This window comes from Silurus meridionalis, chromosome 13 (assembly GCF_014805685.1).
Source record: "Silurus meridionalis isolate SWU-2019-XX chromosome 13, ASM1480568v1, whole genome shotgun sequence".
Classification (NCBI taxonomy): domain Eukaryota; kingdom Metazoa; phylum Chordata; class Actinopteri; order Siluriformes; family Siluridae; genus Silurus; species Silurus meridionalis.
In genome coordinates, this window is record NC_060896.1 from 19268718 (window position 1) to 19275441 (window position 6724).

The following is a 6724-nucleotide window of genomic DNA, read 5'->3' on the forward strand; positions in this document are numbered from 1 at the left end:
GACGCCACTGCTAGATGGCGAAGCGAAGCCAGAAAGCGAATATTGTGACGAAAATTTAGATAAGCAAAGAAGAAAAAGTACAAATTTTAAAAGTTTAGGGATACGTAGTGTACAGGAGTGATAGTAAAAAACAAGTTTTCCCTCCGCCGCCACCTATCGCCTCTTCCCCCCCTCCACCCACACACACCCCCCACCGGCGTTTTCGTTAGCTCAAGTCGTCTCATCTCCAAGGAAAATACACTGAATAAAACCTTATTATATCTTAACATACTCTTTCTATTATGTTTTTATACAAGATTTGTTATTTAGAAATGTATTTTCCAATTTAATAACATGAAACAAAAACGGGGTGTCATTTTGAGGGTTGGAACGGATTAATGCCATTTAAGCATTTTCAATATGGAAAACCGATTTGATGTGCGAGCAAATTGAGATACGAGCTCGTCCGAGGAACGAATTAAACTCGTAGGTCAAGGTACCACTGTATTTCTCTGGGGAGTTTATCTTTTGTCATCGTCGTGCGCCACCAGTGAAGTTTTTCTCCCGAAGCCGTGCAGCTCAGAACACAGGTGAGGTGCGTTTTTTTCGTTTCCATTCGGAAATTTCATTGGTCTAATGTTACGTCGCTTAGTTTTTTTGGCTTGAAGTTTGTGAAACCAGGAAAAACCCGTAAATAAGCCGCTTCGTTGTTTAAGCCACGGGTTCAAAACGTGGGAAAAAAGTAGCGGCTTATAGTACGAAAAATACGGTAATTAAAAGAGACGTAATACAGAATCAGATTCTTCTTTGACCTCTACCATGTTTACCAAAGTACTTCCTTTGAAGTAAGACAAGATTGCATCCCTGTTGGTGGGATCCATTGGCCATTCTTGTGGTTGAACTAGATATGTGGGACCATAAATCCACATCTCATTCTTTAAGAACGAATCTACTTTCACTCCTCTAGAAGCCAGATCTTCTGGATTGCTTGAAGAATTCATGTACCTCCACTGTGATACGTCAGAAGCCCTCAAAATTTCAGACACTCTATTAGCCACAAAGCACTTAAATCTTGAGGTCTTATTTTGAAGGTATTTGAGTACTAAAGTGCTGTCAGTTCAAAAAAATGATCTTGAGGTATCTTGAGTTCTTTCATCCATATCTTATCAATTCGACTAGCAAGTGTAGCAGCTGTAAGTTCCAAGCGAGGGAATGTAATGGGTTAATGGTGTAACTCTTGCCTTGCTTACCAGAAGAGTAGAATTTGCCAGTTTTTGGTCATTATGAAGCAGCAGATAGGATACCACACTGTATTGTTGCTCGCTTGCATAAAAAAAAAAAATTACGCATTTGAGCAGATTTTACTTCTCCAAACCCATCAGGCTTCAAACATCATTTGACCTTAAAACTCTCCAAGCGATGCAAATCATCCAGCCAGTTCACCCAATGCTGAACCTACATCCTACACCGGAGGAATAACATTGTCCCATTCTATTCCCTCTCTACAAAGATCTTGCAGTATCCTCTTGGCAGACAGAATCACAGGTGACAAGAACCCCAGTGGATCATAAATAGAGCTTACCACTGAGAGAATTCCTTGCCTTGTAAGAGGTCTATCCTTGACTACCACTTTGAAATGAAAGGCATCTGATTCAGCACACCATTGCACTCCCAATGCTCTTTCAAGTGGCAAAGTGTCACTAACCAAGTCCAAATCCTTTACCTTCTTCTCTCTGTCCTTTTCAGGTACAGCACCCAATACAGCACGGCTGTTACTCATCCAATTTGTTAAATGAAATCCTCTATCTGCACACATATTAGTGAGATCCTTGTACAGCTGCACAACATCTGATTCAGAAGGTACAGAAACTAGACAGTCATTCACATAGAAATTATTAAAAACAACATCAAGTGTCTTGGAGTCAAATAGATCCTTTTGATTCATTGCACATTTCCTCAATGCAAAATTTGAGCAACTTGGTGATGATGTAGCTCCAAATAAGTGCACCAACATTCTGTATTTCTCTAGATTGCCATTTACGTAACCTTCTGGCCACCACAGAAATCTCAAGAGTTTACAATCTTCTGGGTGAACTCGGACTTGGAACATGGAACATGGATTCGATGTCGGCCATCAGTGTGACAGGTTCCAGTATAAAGTATCTAGTATTAGACAAGCACGCTCACTAAAGAACTAGTTAAAACCAGACCTTGCAGAAGCATTTGATTCAGTGATGTACCCTGATAAGAATCTCTACAATCAAACACCACCCTGATCTTTTGCTTTTTGGGGTGATATACACCATGATTGGGTATAAACCACAGACGTCCATCACATCTCTTCAGTTCAGACCAGGTACCCTTTCTTATGGATGGCATCCTCCATAAAGGTGGTATAATCTACATGAAAGGAAGAATTTACTTTAAACTTCCTTTGAAGAGTTAAAGCATGTTGTTCTGCAATTCTCCTGTTCCTAGGCATGACCACTTCAGCATCTCTGAATGGTAGACCGACGCAATAATGACCATTAATCAATTTTGCTGAATAAGACATATAATAAACTGTTGATCCTCCTTTGACATTCCTGTCTGTTCTTCATGAGCAGTTTCAGGAAAATCAACCTTGAACTGCTGCTTCCACAACTCCTCCAACTGCATTTCTGTAATCTAGGGCTGGGCCATATGTCCTAAAAAATTTAATCCCCGATTTTTTCACAAAAAATCCGATTTGCGATTTAAATCGATTTTTTCCCCCCTGCTTAAAATCAATCTGAATATGACAAAGTAAATGTTCAAAAAAAGTTTTAACTTTATTCAATAAAGTTTATTTACCCTTCTGGGATTATAACCCACTTTGGATTAAAGTGCAATCAGAAACAAGGCCCTGCCATTGTAAATTGTGAAAAAAAAAACGTAACATAAAATGTAACACAACATAAAACTTTATCATACAGAAATTAAGTTTTCTTTAAACACAAGTTTAACATCTTGCTATTCAGCAGATTGGAGGTAGTTCAACAGCATTAAATATCAGTGCATGAGAGCATAAGGTGCATATTTGTTGTGCAGTTTGAACATCCTTTCTTTTCTTCTAAACATTCTTAGCCAGGACTACAGAAAGCCAGTCTTCTACCTCTGGCTTGAGGCATGCACATGTAACAATGCCACCCCCTACACTAAAAACTCTCTCTGAGGGGGCATTCGTTGCTGGGACAGAGAGGTATTTTTTTGCCAGTCTACTTAGCCTTGGAAAATTCGGTTGGTAGCGCTTCCACCCCTCAAGGGGATCTGTGTCTGGGTCTACCTCAGGGGTCAATAAGTAAGTCGTCAACTCAGTCTCTAACGTTACTGCCGATGACTGGTGGGGAGATGCCACTGGTGCATTATTTTTGAAGAAGGCTGCTAAAGTCCTCTTTTTCTTGAGTGGAGGCTGTGCTTCTTCTTGTCGCACCTGCACTGCTGGGCCAGGCTGCTGTGGTGTACTGCTGTTGGCAGGAGCAGGTAGAGACATGAGCTCAGCCTCAGGGACAGCCCTTTATTCCACCTTGTCTGGGTCAATGTAGGTTGTGCGGAAGCTTGGGTCCATCAGTGAGAACATGTCCAAGAGTTCATCCTTTACAGGGTCGCTGTATTTTTCGTCAAGTTACTGCATTATGTTTCTTTTTATTGTTTTAGTGAGCTCTGTGTCTTCCTCCTCTGGCTGTAGGAGACTGGTTTTGAACAGATGGAGCACCGGTTTAATGTAGGAAACACTGACATAAGACTCCCCAGAGAGTGCGTCGGTAAAGTCTTGGAGTGGTTTCACAGCTTTATTTATGGACTCCAAAACATCTGAATCTTGCCAAGTGGGCACAAGATGACGACTTATCTTGTCCGAACCCAGGACACGGACTATGGCCTTCTGCTGCTCGAGAAATCTATCAACCCCATCTGTTGATCTGTAGTCTCCGTTACTAGCTGATGAGTGGGTAGACCAAGCTCCGCCTGTACTTTAGTCATGTCTCTTCTTTTTCCAGCTGTAAGAAAAGGCAGAAACAGCCTTTTTTACACACCCCAATGGCACGTTCGATCCGTGGGTCCATTCTCTAATAAATAAAGAATACAATCAAAAGACATTTTAGTAAAACATGACCTTCATTCACAAATTTTTTAAATGGTATTAATACTACTCTTACCGATAATGCTTATCGATCCGGTACTTTAACAGTATTCTTATCGGTTCTTTTTGTTATATATAATAAAAAAAAAATTAAGAACATAATTAACATTGCTTTAGAATCTGAAATGTATCTATAAAATGTAAATCTACAGTGAAAGAAACAGCAATGTTTGAAAAAAATGAATAAACATCAAGCCTATTTGTAAACGCAGCAGTTTGCAGGTATTTTTGTGTAAGTTAAGACAATTAGAACAAGAACAAAAAAAAATGGTTAAATACATTAAATATACAATTAAACGAATATACAAAATAAATAAACGGTGCTTTATTTCAGGAATAAGTGTTACTGATCAGGTAAGTAATATGGCCCAAATAAAATAATAATATTAAAATAATAATAACAACAACACTATTCTGCATAATTTTAATGCACATGCACAAAGAGCACGCACTCATACATACACGTACGCGTGCAAGCACAGACACACACACAAGGGGCATGTATACCATTATGATTATTAATGGCAATTTTGTGGAAATATATATTGGTTAAATACAAAGGATTAACTACATAATGCATTAATTTGGCTCTTGTGTACGTGTCTTTTGGGATTGTACATCACTTGAATGAATAGCCATTAGACTCTTACCTATAGCTTTGTGCAATCTGTGTCCAAAGCACTGGAGGTTGGGCCACTCGTTGTCATTCAGAGCTTTGATCATGTTGGTGCCGCTGTCTGTAGTCATACAGGTTAGTCGGTCTTCAACGAGGTTCCAAGAGCTCAGAGCATCTTTTAGCCCCTGGTCAATTATTTCCCCCTTGTGGTCGTCGGGAAAGTACGCCGTTTGGAGGCAGACGTTTCGGAGAGTCCAGTCGTCGTTAACAAAGTGCACCGTTAAACTCATAGGACTGCATCGTTCGACTGAACCATAAATCTGCTGTGGCGGAGTAAAACGTCACCGCTTACAACTCCTTAGCAATCCTTTGGCGTGTATTATTATATAGCTAAGGCAAGGCAACTTCACAAAAATATTTGCGGCTTGGTAGCACATACCTGGGGTCCAAAACTTTCAGCATATGAATAAACCCCGGCTTTTCCACAGTACATATGGGCAAAATATCTTTTGCGATATAAATTGCCACTGCATCCGTGATCGCTTTCCACCGGGCCCAATTTTTATCATACGGAACACAGTTTGTAAATGTTTGTAAGACTGTAGGTAGTTTTTTGGCAGTTGTGCTTGTGCTGCCACTGTCTTGTTTATTTCTTAGGGCCCTACATCTCTCCCACTCGACAGCATGCCTCTGTTTGAGGTGCTGCAGTAAATTGGTGGTACTGCTACCTTTGCTTGCAACAGCCTTCAAACACACTTTGCAGCGGGGTGGTGTTTGTGCTGCGTCTGACTCAGCAAAACCGAACCAATTCCAAATTACAGATGACACTGTGCCTTTCTTGGGAACGAGTTCTTCTCTGCTCGCTGCTATGTTGTTTGTGTATCTCTATGGCAAACGCGTGGGGAGAGGGCTGAGTTCGGTCGAAATGGAAGCCCAGAGGGGAGCGTCGGCGGACATTAAAGAGAAAACCGATTTTTATTAAAACAGATCGACGTGAACTACACAATCGAGTTAATCGATAAAATCGATTTATCACCCAGCCCTACTGTAATCCTATTCACTGTAATAGGAGATTGATCAGCTGCTGCTGCTATACAGTAAAATGTAAAAGCAAAATCGCCTTTATTTTACCTTTCTTTAAATGTTTGCTAATTCATTCAATTGATCTTTACTCAGAGTGAGCCTGACTATAAATGAATTCATTTTCAGGTCGTACTACTGTACAATGTTTAAGAAACATAAAAATCACGGTATTTGAATCACCGTATTCAAACACTCATAAAGCATTTTTCTTTATAGGTTCGCTCAATCTTTTAAATTATTCTTATTTTCAGTGTCCCTGTCTAGTATTCTAACTAATTTCAACTCATTTTACTGTGGAGATCTTGAGAAAAGCAAAGGAAAAATCATTTAAAACCTCAGGTGCATTTTCAATCATATTCCATATTTAAAACAGTTTCCTTCATAGGTTTGCTCGTTCTTTAAAATGTTTCTCATTCATATTCACCCTGTCTATTGGTGTATTGATTTTCAAGATTTTCTACTGTATTTTTTTTTTTTGTAATTGATTACAAGCTTTCTGGACAAAATATTTAAATAAATAGAAAACAATAATAATGATATTATATGTTATTATTATTAGATTATTTTGTATTTAGTAGAAAATTTTTTTTGCAATTACTGCTAAAACCTATTACATTTAAAGTTACAAATGTCAGAACTGCATAAGTATAATTTTATGAATATCATCTTATTAAATAAGAAGGGAGTAATTGTTATGCTCTGGGTTATATTTGAGCCAATTACAGTAAATTACAATTTGTATTCATAAATGTTCAGAAACTAGGGTTTGTTTAAACGTAGGCGTGTCTGTGTATGTTTGTGTGTGTTTATTTTTAAAAGGGTAACAGTCCTTGTCCTAAAAAAAAAAGCCTGAATCTTCAGAAGAAAAAAGGAAGTCAAATTAAATA

At 38.8% G+C, this 6724-nt stretch overlaps 1 long non-coding RNA gene across 1 annotated transcript; it reads right to left on the reverse strand.

Moving 5' to 3' along the window:
• Positions 1–2905: 2905 nt before the first annotated feature.
• Positions 2906–6061, reverse strand: LOC124395925. Its single transcript, XR_006927701.1, has 2 exons — positions 4789–6061; positions 2906–4064 (listed from the first exon to the last, which is right to left on the reverse strand). It is a non-coding gene; the product is annotated as an uncharacterized LOC124395925 (long non-coding RNA).
• Between the last annotated feature and the right edge of the window lie 663 nt (positions 6062–6724).